The sequence below is a fragment of the Acinonyx jubatus genome, chromosome A2, assembly GCF_027475565.1.
Source record: "Acinonyx jubatus isolate Ajub_Pintada_27869175 chromosome A2, VMU_Ajub_asm_v1.0, whole genome shotgun sequence".
Classification (NCBI taxonomy): Eukaryota; Metazoa; Chordata; class Mammalia; order Carnivora; family Felidae; genus Acinonyx; species Acinonyx jubatus.
In genome coordinates, this window is record NC_069383.1 from 131,863,951 (window position 1) to 131,880,677 (window position 16,727).

General features: G+C 38.7%; 1 long non-coding RNA gene and 1 pseudogene across 1 annotated transcript in view; both read left to right on the forward strand.

The window, feature by feature from the left end:
- The window catches only part of LOC113593593 (uncharacterized), a 191,454-nt gene that overhangs the window by 109,324 nt on the left and 65,403 nt on the right, over positions 1-16,727 (forward strand). The window lies entirely within an intron of this gene.
- Positions 3,235-3,353, forward strand: LOC113593628 (uncharacterized; annotated as a pseudogene).

Below are 16,727 nucleotides of genomic sequence, written 5' to 3' on the forward strand. Positions count from 1 at the left end.
CCCTGTGTGCTCCCCGAGATAATCACGTTCTGGTTTTTGTGATAATCATTCCTCTGCTTTAAAAGTTTCCTTCCCATGTATGTAGCTCTAAACAGTTGTTTGTTCAGCCTTGTCTGTTCTGAGCTTTGTTTAAATGGAAGCATACTGCTTGGGTTCTTCTGCCAGTCACTTCTTTTGCTACCGTTATGTCTTTGAGGCTTATCCTTGATGACTCTGTCTGTGTTTAATTCACTTTCAGTGCTAAATAGTATTCTCTGAATGACATGACCACAGGTGAACATTCTGGTTTACCGCTCTTGGATATTAGGCACAACCGTCTTCTCTCTTCCTCTTAGGAGCAAGTCTGACCAGAGAGAATGTGTGCTCAGTTGTTTTCAACCAGGTCCAGCTGGGGACTGAGACCAGATCAGTAGCGGACTTCTGCTGGACTGCCATGTTAGGAGAAAGCAACTAGCTTGAGTGTTTACCCTGTCGTAGGCACTGTGCTGGAGGCTCACTTGTTTAATCTTTAAGATCAATTTTAGAATTATTTTGTTCAGTGGAAAAAAAATGGATTGTATTAATGTATTAATTTGGGAATAGTAATTATCCTTCTTATATTTATTCCTCTTGTATAAAAACTGGTGATACCTGCTTTCTCTTACTGGATACAAGTTGATTCTTTGAATCAGTAGGATATTTTTCCCATATAATTTATTAATATTGCCATTTATCCCAAGGTAGTGCATTTATTCTTAATGAGAAAAAGAGAGAGAGAGATGTATGTATAATGTGTGCGTATGTCTTTTTCTTTTTAAGTTCTATTGTTTGATGTGTTCAAGCACTACAAAGATATATATTATATATGTGCCTACATTTGTATGTGGAGATATGTATATCATATGTAAAAATATGCATATTTTGTATAAATATAATATGTACATATTTTATAGAGAGATTGGACTTATATATTTAGAGACATATATACCTCTAGTGTCTGTTATACTCTTATCAACTCTAAGATGCTCTCAACTCATTCTGTTGGTTTTCTTTTTTATAAAAAAAACACATGTAAATTACATCACATGTAAACAATAATGATCATTTGTTCTATTTTACTACACATATACAACTTTTTTCTGTTTTTTTTGTTTTGTTTTATTTTGTTTTGCTCTTCTAGAATTTCAAGAACAATGCTAAATAGAGAATAATTCAAATGCTTTCTTCATCCTACGTATGACATTGGATATAGATTTGAGACAAATTCATTGATTTATTAAGGATAATTAGTTTGATGGGGCGCCTGGGTGGCTCAGTCAGTTAAGCGTCCGATCTCGCGGCTCAGGTCATGATCTCGCGGTTTGTGAGTTTGAGCCCCGCTTTGGGCTCTGTGCTGACAGCTGGGAGCCTGGACCTGCTTGCTTTGGATTCTTTGCCTTCCTCTCTCTCTGCCTCTCCCCTGCCCATGTTCTGTCTCTCTCTCAAAAATAAATAAACATTAAAAAAATTTTTTTTTAAGAATAAGTTTTAAATAATTAATTTCCACAGTCATCTTTACATTGCCTCCACCTACTTGCCTCAGGTTTTGAATTAGTTGTTCTGAATTAATTCTTAAAGTAAATGCATTAAAGACAATCAATTTTTGTCGAAGGAACATATGACCACATTCCATAAGTCCTACTATGTAATATTCCACTTTTATTATTTTAAAAGTCAGTTATTTAATTTTTAAAATATCTTCTTTTACCAATGGTTATTTTGGGAGATAAGTTTTTTTAAGTTTTGTGAATTTTTGGCTTTGAACTCATTGTTAATTTATCTTTGAGATGAATAACTACCCATTTTGTTAGTTATGGAATGATAAAAATATTATACCACCTATATAAAATATTTAAATTTGGTTTATGTGGCAAATATATACAGATATGGACAGAAAAGTTACAAACCGTCCTCAGGAAAGAGGCTGCCTCTGGAGAGAGAAACTTGGAGAGGGCAAAGTCCAGGGGAAGTAATATGGGGGTTTTAAACTTACCTGTAATATTTTATTTATTTAAAAATAATTGCTGAAGCAATCATGACAGAAGTTAACATCTACGAATCTGGGCCATAGACACCCGAATATATCCCATATTATTCCGTGTACTTTTCTGTTTATTCTAATAATTTCATTAAATGAAATTTGCTTTTTACCCAACATTATATTTTGATACATATAAGGCAAATTTATTCATTTTAGCTGCCATATAGAATTCTATCAGTTACGTGTCCATTCCCCTCTTTCCATTGCTATAATGAATATCCTCATGTGTTTTTTATGCAAGGGTTAAGGTATATACCTGAAAATGGGAATGCTTGTCTTCAACTTTACTAATTATTACCAAATTACTTTCCCAGGTGGTTGTATGAATTTCCACTTCTGCCAAGAGTTGATGAAAGTTTCCTCTTTCACCTTGTGCTTGCTAATGCCTGGTATAAATCAACTATTAAATTTTAGAGCATGAAGTGTTGTCATTGTAGTTTTAGATGTTTATTTATTTTTGAGAGAGAGACAGAGCATGAGCAGGGGAGGGGCAGAGAGAGAGGGAGACACAGAATCCAAAGCAGGCTCTAGGCTCTGAGCTGTCAGCACAGAGCCTTGAAGCAGGGCTCAAACTCACAAACCATGAGATCATGACCTGAGCCAAAGTCGGACGCTTAACCGACTGAACCACCCAGGCACCCCTCATTGTAGTTTTAATTTGCATTCTCCAAATTAAATGTGAGGTTGAGCATCTTTTAACATGTTTGTTGGGTTTTCACATGGGAGTTTTATCTACTCATATCTATTTCCCCTTTGTCTATTATGGTGTCTCCATACTGTTTTGTAGGAACTATTTGTGGATTTTGGATAGTGACATCTCACAAATATCTTCTCCCATGTGTCATTGTCTTTTAAGTGAGTTTATTACTTTTTTTTAAATTTTTAATGTGTATTTAGTTTTGAGAGAGAGAGAGACAGAGTGTGAGTGGGGAAGGGGCAGAGAGAGGAGGAGACACAGAATCCAAAGCAGGCTCCAGGCTCCAAGCTGTCAGCACAGAGCCCAATGCGGGGCTTGAACTCACGAACTGCGAGATCATGACCTGTACCAAAGTTGGACATTTAACCAACTGAGCCACCCAGGCGCCCCTATAATGGTTTTGGTTTTTGTTTTTAATACAAGTTGTTGCTTACATGTAGTCTAATCTATCAGTCTTCTCTCTTATAATCTGGTCCTTATCGCTTCTCGGCCAATTTGGCTAAGATCAAGTGTAGTATCTGTTCTTGTCAGTTTAATATCTTATAATCTGGTTCTTTATGCATCTGGTTCTTTATGCATCAATATCATAAAACTATTCTCATAACTTCTAAAAAGAATTCTAGAAGTTTTGCTTTTCATATTAGGCCTTTGATCACCTGAAACTTTTTTTTTGTATGTTGTGTGAAGCATGCAATTATAAAATTATTATTGGATAGTTATTTAAAATGATTAGACCGCCATATGACTGTCACAGATGGGATAAATGAGGCACTTGCCTTTGGAGAGAGTATCTGAGGAATCATGCTAAGTCATGCCTTCAAAATGTTATTGACAGTATTACCTGCTCCACTCATTTAAGAACTTTCTGGGGCGCCTGGGTGGCGCAGTCGGTTAAGTGTCTAACTTCAGCCAGGTCACGATCTCGCGGTCCGTGAGTTCGAGCCCCGCGTCAGGCTCTGGGCTGATGGTTCGGAGCCTGCAGCCTGCTTCCGATTCTGTGTCTCCCTCTCTCTCTGCCCCTCCCCCGTTCATGCTCTGTCTCTCTCTGTCCCAAAAATAAATAAAAAACGTTGAAAAAAAATTTTTTTTAAGAACTTTCCAATGTATGTGAATAGTTGTTGTTGTTTTTTTTCTGGGAGCTGGAATATATGGCAAAGTACTTCATTTTTTCTAAGTGATAGGTAAAGTGAGTGCTAAAAAACGCAAAAAAAATAAGTCTTTCAAGGCTACCACTTTGCTTCAATCACTGGGGTGCTGCCGGAGAACTGGAAGAACTGATCAGCAGAGAAAGAATGAGAAGCATCAATTTGTTGTCTTTTGAGTCAAATAATCATAGTTTTTAAAAAAAAATTTTAACGTGTATTTATTTTTTGAGAGAGACAGAGCATGAGTGGGGGAGGGGCAGAGAGAGAGGGAGACACAGAATCCGAAGCAGGCTTCAAGCTCCGGGCTGTCAACGCAGAGCCTGATGCGGGGCTCGAACTCACGAACCACGAGATCATGACCGGAGCCAAAGTCAGACGCTCAATCGGCTGAGCCACCCAGGCGCCCCCAGGTCATCATAGTTTACTGTTTACTTCAGTTTAGTGTGGCTTGACTGTGTAAGCAATGGAAATTTCTAGAATGAAGGACACATTCAAATATATATGTGCAAATACATGCTAAAAAAACAAGAACAGATTTTTCTCGTTTGGCTTAATAGACCTTCTTCTAGTTCTTCACTAGGTCAGCACTACACAGGAATAGCTTTATAGCAGAGCCTTTTTATTGTGTCTTGGTGAAAAATGGAGTTCCTACAGTACCCAGAATCTAACACAACTTGTTCCCATAGCTGGGCATCTTGATGGATTTAATAGATATTTTATAAGCTTTTTCTATCCAGCTAAAATATATCTGAGCAAGAAGTCTAAACTCGACTGCTAAATCTGGCTGTCCAGAGAATCTTTTAGCTGTATTCAGCTCTAGAATACAATAGTATATCCTCCCTGCTCCTTACCAGTGAGTCATCTGAACTACCTTCCTGAAGTTCTTTGTGTCTTCCCATGGTACTTCCCACCATGTACCTTCAGGAATCTTGCGTGGCCACTGAAATACAGAGGCAAAAACAATACAGCATTGTACCTCTATACTCAACGATAATATACTGACCCCTTAAACATCTGTTAGGGGTAGGAGTGCCTGGGTGGCTCAGTCTGTTAAGCGTCTGACTCCTGCTTTCAGCTCAGGTCATGATCTCACGGTATGTGAGTTCAAGCCCTGCATGGGGCTCTGCGCTTACAGTGTGGAGCCTGCTTGGGATTCTCTCTCTGTCTCTCTGCCCTTTCCCTGCTCACACTCATATGCACGCTCTATCTCAAAATAAATAAACAAAACTTCCCAAAAATCTGTGAAGGGGTAGATTTGATGTTTAAGTGTTTTTATCACAATATTTTTTTAAAAACGGATTTATTTTCCACACACTTCACAGATCCACATTAGGTCAAAACAGGAAACAGATGGGAGAGAGTGCCTACACCTCACACATCTAGCTGGCAGAGGTCAGAGCTGTGATATTAGTCTTCACAGATTGCTTGATAAATCATCATAATGAGGAAAATGTGACTAAAGTCAGGACTCAAGAACCTTGCCTATGTTTGGCGAGGAGATGAGAACCAGAGTTTATCACTCTTTTAAAATAGGACGACAGAAAGAGCAAACTGAGATAGGAAGAGCATACATTTTTTTAGGGGGTTTTACTTCACAGTAATTGACGCAGAAAATGGAAGCTGTAATGGGGCTGTAACTACACACTCTGGTAATTTTCCCCTTGGAGTCAAATCAGGAATGTGAGGAGTACACATCAGCATTTCCTACGCTTCCGACTGGATTGCCGGCCTGCTGAGAAAAGTTAGGGCCTTGTAGCTTTTATCGCTAGTCATGACAGTTCATGAGATCTGAAATAAAATACCTTCAGCTGACATAGACAAGAGGTGACATTAAGGGCCCAAACTCCTGGAGAAAAACCGGTGATGTTTTGTGATATTGTCAAAGCACAACATTCTGAAGAAATGGATCTAACACAATTATTATATTACGCAAGCCTGAGATACGTATTGATTTATGAGAACTGTACGAAGCCTATCCTCTAAAGAGCTCCAACGTGTCCTAATTCAACTCCGAGAATTGCTTTGATAACTCTCTCTTGGGAAAATTAGATGAAAGCTCGCCCTAAGGGTGATTAAGAGATTTATGGGATTTATACACCAACTTGAAAGCTCAGGATTTTAGGCTTGTACTAATTGTTTCCAACCCTAGGTCCCAAAACTCTGACTCCGCTATTGAGATGTCTTGAAAGATATTTCAAGATATGCTTCTTAAACCCCACAATAGTTTAATTCAAACATTATTTCATACATTTTTAGATATTGTTTGAACTGGAACAGCCGCACAAACCCACATGTTCAAAAGCGTCCAGTGCCGTATTTCAACACACTGTAAAGCAAGAATGCCTGCTCTCTGCTCTCTGGTGAAACATGTAGCTACAAATTTCAAAATAACATTTGCTTTGCAGTTTCTGCACACAGTTGCACTTCTTATAAATGCCACACTAATCCTAAAAAATTTACATGGCTTGGTATACATGTCTTTTTTATAGTGTTCAGGGCTGTGCATTAGATTTTACATTTCGCATCAGCTTTTGCGTCTTGCTAGTAATTTTTGCAATGCGAATACTAGTCATTAAACTATTCAGGTTGCAATAGTATTACCCTTTCGAAGCAGACAATGTGAGCAGTGAGGCCAAATCTTAACACACTAAATGAAATTTATTTGACTATTTGACTATATCTCTTTAAGTAACTATTGAATAGAGACAAGCAATACACAAAAGATTTCTTTAATAAATGAAATAACTTCACCAAACACCATATTGTAAGATAGATTTTTAAACAAGTTCCTCGGGCACCTGGGTGGCGCAGTCGGTTAAGCGTCCGACTTCAGCCAGGTCACTATCTCGCGGTCCGTGAGTTCGAGCCCCGCGTCAGGCTCTGGGCTGATGGCTCGGAGCCTGGAGCCTGTTTCCGATTCTGTGTCTCCCTCTCTCTCTGCCCCTCCCCCGTTCATGCTCTGTCTCTCTCTGTCCCAAAAATAAATAAACGTTGAAAAAAAATTTAAAAAAAAAACCAAAAAAAAAAAAAACAAGTTCCTCAAAAATTGATTCTATCTTTTTATGAGCTTCTCTGAAGTTTGAACACTTATCTACCAATAGTTAGATAATATTAATAAATAAATGTAGGAAAACATCTAGCATCTTCTGTGGTGTGCTCCTATTTAGTGAAATGGATTTTCTCCTTATTGTGCAAACAAAAATACAAAAATGGGTTGAGTGCTGAAGAGGCTAAAAGACCACACTGTCCTAACTACTGTGATCACAGCCCCGGCGGTCAAATGATCCACTTGTCAAGATAGCCTGATCCATTTTCTCTGTTCTTATCCATAAATAAAAAACTGTTCGAAATGTGAACTTACAGGTTAAAACTCCTAAAATTCCATGTTTTGTTTGTTCCACGGACCCAGGTTCTGTAAAAGGTTAATATTTGAAAAATGAGTCCCACTGCCATTTAAAATTTTTGAATACTATGGTGTTCAAATAATACAAAGATTAAAATTACTGGCTTTTAAGTTGCACAGCCAACCGTTAAATAGACTCCAGCGATCATCCCTAAGTTGTTTGTTGGTTTCCTTGTTATTTAGGCTCTGAAGTCCTAAGATCTCTTTCTCGCTTTGAAAACTGCGTCTGCCCGAACAGCCCATTTCAGCATTGTCCTCTGAGCAACAGATCCTACAAACTGGTATTTTTACACGGTATGGTACTTGCCAAGGTTATTCTGTACGCTTGCATGTTCCCGCTAGTGTGTCAGCGGCATCTAAATTTCTCCTGATCCACTGCCAGTGTTTGAATAAAGTGTCATCCTTTTCTCAAATGTGTATTCACTTTTGAGAGAGAGAGAGACAGAGCGCGACTGGAGAGGGGCAGAGAGAGAGGGAGACACAGAAAACCAAAGCAGGTTCCAGGCTCTGAGCTATCAGCACAGAGACCAATGCAGGGCTGGAACTCGCAAACTGTGAGATTCTAACCTGAGTTCAAGTCGGAGGCTTACCCTCGTCACCCTGGTGCCCCTGAATAAAGTGTCATTCTATTCAGAGTGCTCTTAGCTTCAAGATGTGAATAGCTAGCTTCCCACAAGCATGATTAAGTCAGTCACAGGATTTAGCTATATTTTCTACTCAGGGTTTACCTGAAATAGAATTCTCTATTAAGCAAGACAGCAGAAACAGGAAGAAGTACTCTCTTTAAACAAAATGCACAGTTTGGAGAAAAATTTAGGAATGATACCAGGTAAGAATGGATATTTTTCTAACTCATCTTCAATTCTGTTGCTCATGGCTTGATTTAACCTCGAGTTTCCTTCAGAGCTTGAGTGAGTTCCTCGCAATCTGATTTTTTTCATTTTTTTAGGGCTTCTTTAGGAATTAAATTCTTATTTGCCATGATCAGTTATCAAAACCACTGTACTCTTTGTTCTTCTCAGACCATTTATACTGTAACTCCATCTCAACTTTAGCCAGGCTCTTTCCACTTGAAATTTATAAAGGAATAAAAAAAAAACACACAAAAAAAACCTTCATTTGCTTTCTCAAGTTACTTGCCTTGTTTCTCCGCTCCTTCATATGCCTTTCAGCCAATAGAAAAGGAGAGATTAAAACATCAACAGGCATGACAGTAATTCTAGCTTGGTTGAGGTGCTTCCAAGAATCCCTTTTTAATTGAAATGGAATTTCATTTATTCTAAGCTTGCCTGCTGCCCTCCATACACACACAAATGATCTTTAGCATCTCAGCTTGCCACATTTGAAAGGATCCAGGCCTCTTTTCCCAGAATCTTACTTTTTAAAGAAAGACACCTAAGCACAATATAAAAATGTGGGGGTTTTTTTGTTTTTTTTTTTTGTTTTTTTCAACGTTTATTTATTTTTGGGACAGAGAGAGACAGAGCATGAACGGGGGAGGGGCAGAGAGAGAGACACACACAGAATCGGAAACAGGTTCCAGGCTCCGAGCCATCAGCCCAGAGCCTGACGCGGGGCTCGAACTCACGGACCGCGAGATCGTGACCTGGCTGAAGTCGGACGCTTAACCGACTGCGCCACCCAGGCGCCCCAAAAATGTGTTTTTTTAATTTTTTTTTTTTTTTTTTTTTTTTTAAGAAAGAGAGAGTATACCAGCAGGGGAGAGTGAAAGAGCGAGAATCTCAAACAAGCTCCATGCTTCGTGCAGAGCCCAACGATCCCACGATCCTGGGATCATGACCTGCGCTGAAATCAAGAGTCAGATGCTCATCCAAATGAGCCACCCGGGGGCCCCTAAAAATGGTTTTAAATGGAGCGATAAGGCAGCTTTTCCAACACATCTCATTAACCAAAAATACCATTCATTTATATAGCAGCTAAAAATGGCAATTTTCCCCCTCTGCTTAATTTCCTGTTTCCCTCCTTTGTACCATGTTGGAATTCACAAGGCCCTGCCGAGACGGGAGGTCAGGATAGATTTACTGAGGCCAGGCAAGGAGAGAAATAAATTCAGAATGCAGACCCTGGCCAACTTTGGTATGTACCTTATGTTGACTAACTCTTTATCCTACTCGTGGATTCACTTGCTCATTTCTTGGCCCCAGAACTCACTGCATGGCTCACTGGGTCCTTCAAGTTTTATTTTATAGCCCAATGGATGGATTCAGTGAGTTTCAAGAGTGTGATCAACTATTCAGAAGTGGTATGAGAGCCATTAGAGGTCAAAACCCAGAAGGACTTTACCTTTATCAAACTAAGCATCGCTTTGGGTGTTTTGTTTTGTTTTGTTTTGTTTTTTAAGGGTTTATTTACCGTAAGAGACAGAGAGAGCACGTTCACGCCCAAGTGAGAGAGTGGGGGAGGGCAGAGAGAGGGGAAGAGAGAGAATCCCAGCAGGCTTGGCACTTTCACCACAGAGCCCAATAGAGGGCTCAGTCTCACGAACCGTGAGATCATGACCTGAGTTGAAATGCTTAACGGATTGAGCCAAACTAAGCATTGCTTTGAATGAATTCTGTGGTTAGTAATTGTCTCTATGGTAACTTAATAGAATAAGAATTGATAGAATGAGTTAGGATTGCCTAGAAAGAGAAAGATACTCTAAGACTTCTTTTATTATTTAAATTTTTAAATCAATAATATAAAAGAAAGTAATGTAAAAAAAGGGATTCAGAGAAAAATACTGCTCTCACCTATGATTCTCTCCTGTCCATTTCTCAACCTGCAGATGAGCTCTAATCTTGGTTTCTTGTGTATACTTCCAAAATTCCTTCATCCCTATACAAGCAAATAAATATATACCTTCAATTTTCCCCCTTTTTATATACAAGATAGCATGCTAAATCAGCATTTTACACTTTGCTTTTTACACTTCATAATAGATCTTGGTGTTCTTTTAATACCGATACATAGAGAATTCCCTTATTCTGTTTTATAACAGCATAGTAGTCCATTATATGGATCCAACATGATTAAATGGTCCCCACAGAGGAAATTTTTAAATGTTTCCAATATTCTGCCATTTTAAATATTACTGAGACTATAGTTACCAATTAGTGTATTTTGACTCAGCTTATGTTGCTTTCATCTCGAAACAAAATCTTGATGTAATCATGCATGCTTTATAACTTTTGATCATCCAAGGTCATAAAGGGATTTTTTTTCATGGATTCCTCTAGTGCTCTTATGGTTTCATTTTGTACATTTATGCTTTTTTTAATGTTTATTGATTTTTGAGAGAGAGAGCGACACAGTGCAAGCAGGGGAGGAGCAGAGAGAGAGGCAGACACAGAATCTGAAACAGGCTCCAGACTTTGAGCTAATCCTGGACTACTATTATAATGTGTACATTATTGAAACTTAGGGTATGATTTACTATCCAATATGATTCATTTTCCCTCTGTTTTTCTTTTGTAAATATTTTCTTTTTGGGTATTCTTACTGATTTTGCCATGTGAATTTTATATTCAGTTTATCCAGTTTAAAAAAAAATGAAGACTGTTGGTATTTTATTGGTATTATAACATTCAATTTTAAATTAACACAAGAAGGGGTGCCTGGGTGACTGAATCGGTTAAGCGACCGACTTCAGCTCAGGTCATGATCTCGCCGTCCGTGAGTTCGAGCCCCGCGTCAGGCTCTGGGCTGATGGCTCAGAGCCTGGAGCCTGCTTCCGATTCTGTGTCTCCCTCTCTCTCTGCCCCTCCCCCGTTCATGCTCTGTCTCTCTCTGTCTCAAAAATAAATAAACGTTTAAAAAAATTTTTAATTAACAGAAGAATCGACATCTTTATGATATTGAGTCTTCCTGATTCAGAACCTAATACATATTTCCAGTAGTTGAAGTCTTTTTTCATATTCTTGATAGCATTTGAAAGGGTTCTTCACATAAGTCTTGCACATTTCTTGTTAAGTTTATTCCCTTTTATCTTTGTCATTGCTACTGTAAGCAAGATCTTTTACTTCTTCTGAATTTTTTATCTCTAGGTTTTTTCAAACATAATACATTTGATTATTATCAAGAATAAAAGGGAACAGAGGTAACCTACAAGTCACTGACATTTGTGGTGAAGCAGGCAATTACAACGATGTTTGAGCACGAACATCGGTAAAATCTGAGCCTTTACTTCACAGAAAATATTAAGACCGTCATGGGAAGTCCTTATTTAGGAATTGCTAAGAGGCACTGTTTCTGCATTTGCCTTCATCAGTTCTCAGGCCCTTCCCACAACCCAATTCATACCACTAACATTATACTTTCTGCAGCTAAATTTAGCCAACCATTACAGAATTGGCTTTTCTCACAATTCACTTGCCACATTAAGAAATGTTTTTCTTTTAGCTTTGTAATCTTAATACATTTTTTATCTAATATCTTCAAGGTATAGGTCACATTCTTAGTAACAGTAAACTATTGACCCATAGTTTAAGGTCCCCTCGTCCCCAGTTCTATCCTGTTTTTTCATGTTTCACACCCCAAATTTGACTACTCAGTATTTCTCCCATACTCTCATACTTTCCCATATTTGGATCTCTGTGCCCTCCAATTTCAGCTCCATTGGTTAAAATTCTACTCAAACCTTAAGGCCCTGCTTGAAACCTAAGGTCCCACCTCTAATCGCTTTGTTTGTTTAATTTTTTTAATGTTTATTTATTTTTTGACAGAGAGAGAGAGTGTGAGTGGGGGAGGGACAGAAAGAGAGGGAGACACAGAATCCAAAGCAGGCTCCAGGCTCTGAGCCGTCAGCACAGAGCCCAACGCAGGGCTCGAACCCACCAATTGTGAGATCATGACCTGAGCTGAAGTTGGACACTCAATCGACTGAGCTACCCAGGCACCCTGCCACCTCTAATAGTTTTAGTTATGTACTTCCATTATGGGTCTTTTTCTAACCTTTAGTTTTAGAAAATTTTACCTATTAATGTCTGTATTTATGTATTTGTGTATTTTTAATTGACCTATGATACTTTGCAAGTTTAAGGAGTATGGCATGTTTGTTTGATACACTTCTATATTGCAAAATCATTGCCCCCCTGGTGTTAGCTAACACCACCATCACTTCACACAATTACCATCTCTTTTTTTGTGGTGAGAGCATTTGAGATCTATTCTCTTAGCCATTTGCAAGTATATCATTATAATATATGTAATATATATAATTATAAATAATCACCATGCTGTACATTAGATCCCCAAAGTGGATTCATCCTCTAACTGAAAGTTTGTACCTTCTGACCAGTGTCTTCCCATTTCCTCTGCCCCCACCTCATACACTCGTAACCATCATTCTACTCTCTATTTCTGTGAGTTTAGCATGGTTATTTTTTAGTCTGTTTATTTTGAGAGAGACGTGCTCCAGAGTTCAGCTTTTTTAGATTTCACGTATAAGTAATATTATGCACGATTTGTCTTTCTCTAAATTCTTTTACCTAGCATAATGCCCTTAAGGTCCATCCATGCGGTCACAAATGGCAGGATTTCTTTCTTTCTCATGGCTGAGTAATATTCCACCACTTATGCATGCCACATCTCCGTTGTCTCTTCATTCCGTGATGGGCACTTACGTTGTTTCCCAATCTCAGCTATAGCAAATAATGCTGCAGTGACCATGGGAGTGCAGATATCTCTTCAAGATCCTGATTTTATTTCCTTTGGATATACGTACAGAAGGGGGATTGCTGGACCACCTGATAGTTCTACTTTTAATTTTTTTAAGAACCTCCGTACGCATGTTGTTCATAGTGGTTGCACCAATTTACATTCCCACCAACAGTGCCCAGGGGTTCCTTTTTCTTGACATCATTGACAGCACATGTTATTCTTGTCGTTTTAATGACAGCCCCTTAACAGGTGTGAGGTAATATCTGTTTGTGATTTCGATCTTCCATGACAGTTCTAATTACAACCGATCACCCCCACCCCTCTTCTGAGTGTCCATGATACTTTTTACCTCTAGTTTTCTGTGGTAATGTAATGCCCCAAGGTGGTCCAGAACCTACTCCTTGGAATCCACAAGTATGTTATGTTACGTGGCAAAGGGACTGTGTACAAGTAATTAAGGTTAGGAACCTTAAGACAGAGTATCCTATGTTATCCAGGTAAACCCGATCTAATCCCGGGAGCCCTTCAAAGCAGAGAACTTTCTCTACCTGGAGTCAGGGAAATGTGGCAGAAAGAAAAGAGAGAGACAGGAAGTAGTAGAAGGATTCTAGCCATGATTACTGGTTTGAAGATGGAGCCAGACGTGCAAAAATCATGAGAAGGAAATGAGTTCTGCAGACAACCGATGAGCTTGTAAGCTCGGGACTTGTAACCCCGAGTCCCAGGCAGCACCTTGATTCTGACTAGATGTTAATTTCTGCCTCATATTCATAAAGTACACAAAACCCCAATCTAAAGGGCACCAAGGGACATTCGGATTGTTATCATGGAATTTGGTTCAAGTGAACAAATTACTAGAAATCCCAGATAGAATTGGGAGAAATCCCAGAGAACTGGTGATGCTCAGATTCTTTGTACAGACTAGGAAGTAAGAAAAATGAAGGGTGTATGGACAGACAAGAAACAGAAAACACAGTGGATTAATGGTGATAGTATCACGAGAGATGGAAACCATTAGATAGGCATGTCTGATCTCCTCCAAAGAGCTGATGAGAGCATATGTTCATGTGCATGTGTGTGTTTATGATGGTGTGGGTATTCTGGGGGCATTTCTCTCCTGACTAAGGCAGCTGAACATCTGTGATACAAGAGGGTGAAGGGAATTCACAGTTCAGTCCTTGACTGTAGAGGAGAAGAACAGTTGTGAACACCAGCAAGATCAGTTTGCTCTTTCTTCCCACTTAGAAGACACTGAGACTGTCAGCAATCACTGTTTTTAGAGAAAGTCATGATTACATGAACAGGAATCAGCAGAAAGCTCATAGTATACAGAATTGTTTATCACAGAGGTTATTGTAACCAGAGCAACATATTGTCCTCATTATAGATCATAAGAAAAAATGCCTGTTTCCATTGACTTTTTTTTTTTTTTTTTTTTTTTTGCTGTGATGCAATCTTATTTATATTTCACAAATGGTATCTTAGCTTTTTTGGAAAGAGTTCTTCATTGCTTAAAAATGCAAAGCTTTCTCTAGGTGATACTAACTGGTGCCATATTTTCTTTGGCAAATTTCTGTTGCTGTAAATCTAGCCTTTAGATATTTTGGGGAACATCAGCATCATGTGAGAAATTACTGTATCTCTAAAGGGTCTACAGATCTCTCAAATTAGATGCACTATTTGGGAGGATAAGGGCCTATTTCTAAAAAGAGAGGCCATACTCGTCCAGATGTTCAAACGGCTGTGGACTAAATAAATAAATAAATAAATAAATAAATAAATAAGAAGTGTTCTGTTCTGGAGTTTTTGATGATTCCTCTTCACTCAGGACATAGGAGGTTTTTCTTTCTGTCTCTCTTTTTCTCTTTCCTGGTTGAAAATGGACAATGGTTCATTGTGATCTTCTGTTGATCTCCAGAAGTGCTTCAGATTCATGCAAGTGGGTACTCATGCTTGAATCTGTGACAGGAGAGAGCTCAATAAAATAAATACACACATTTTTAAAAATGATGTTGGGACTGGCAAGGACCAAAGAGTTAAGGCCTCTTTCCTTTTGGCTTTTAAACTTCTAGCAAACTTTCCACAATGATGGGCTTTCCATCTTTGTAAGACTGATAGATGTAATTCATAGCAAGCCCTGTTTTCCAGTCTCATGAGTGAGACTCACTATCAACAAATATTTAATTACAGCCGTAATAATAGAGGGCTCTTGGAGTGACAAAAAAAAAAAAAAAATGTGTGCTGAAATCTTTTAGTGGTATCCCGTGACTCCCGGCATAAATCCCAAATCCCTTCCGTTAGTTTTGTGACCAAACCCCAACTTAAGTCTACAGGTTTATCTATAACAGCATTAGCCTAGGCACTACTGACATTGGGGCCAGAGAATTCTTTGTTTTAGGGCCCTGTCCTGTGCATTAGAGGATGATTAGATGCATCTCTGTCCTCTACGCGCTAGATGCCGGTCAGCCTCCATACACACGACAGTTAATGGCCACCAGAAGCCTCTCCAGACATTGACAGATGTCCCTGTGGCCAAACTCATCCCTGGTCGAGAAGCACCGGTGTATAGTCTTTTACGCCTTCCAGCTTGACTCTCACACCGTGAACAAATTTCTTCCAGCTCTTTCACTGTTTCTCTCCTCCGTACTTTTGTATTTTCTGTACTCTTTTTGTGTGCATTTCTCTTTCCCTGCTGTATACCCAGCATAGTCCATCGTCTTTTCAGGGCTCAACTTAGAAGTCTGGGTGAGGGAGGTACAGCTTTCCCCCTCATTTCCCCTGAAATAAACATTTCCTTACCTCTCTCGCCTATTAAACTGTATTTTGCAAAATGTTAAGGATCCTTATTGAGTTTATTGAATGTGTCCCATCACCTGGCTCATATTAAGGTGTACAATAAATAATTATTGAATGAACTAATCTCTGAGCCCGGACAAACATTAGTCAATACTATCATAGTGTTACTTAAAAAAAAAAAAAAAAGTACATTCCCTTGTACAGTTATTAAGCATTAAGATTTCAGAAACTAACCTTGGAGAAAATCTGGTATAACGTGTCAAACACAAATCACTGTTTCAACTTAATTCTTTCCAAGCTTTTGACCTTTATAAATCTTCTTAGCTTAATTCATTTTGTATTTAAAACCTATATTTTATCACTATTTGGCAGATCTTTGTTTGCTGTCTATTAGCACGGTAAAGGTCACATCGTTAGATGAAGCCTGGTGGCAGAAAAAACACAGTAATTTGCCAATGGGAAACACATGAAAAGTGACTTCATTTTTTATGTTGTCCTACAACTTTTACCTTGGGGTCGATTTGAAATGTTATTATTCAAAATTGAAAACTATGTCTGAAATGAATTCTGGAAAGTACACAAAAGAGAAAAGTCCAACCCTAAAACCGTAGTTATTTTGTGCAATTAAGGAGTAGGAAGGTGCTTAAAATGTCTTGGCCAGCAAGGGATTTAAAAAGCTGCTAAGTAAAAGCTACTTAAGTAAGTACAGACACCCTGAGCTTTGTTTTTCCACATTGTTTCTTATCGATGCCACTTTTCTTACTGATAAAAGAAAATAAATCCGAACAACACTCATATGGCAGACAGATAATTATTTGATGTGTGCCAGATCGGATACAAAGTGCAGCCCATTCCTGATAGTGTTGTAGGGTACACGGGGCAAGGTTTACAGGAATTATCTAGGCCCTGTTTCTCATTTCAAGGACTTCTCTCCAACACAAAGCAAGGTAACCTGTCAAAATGATT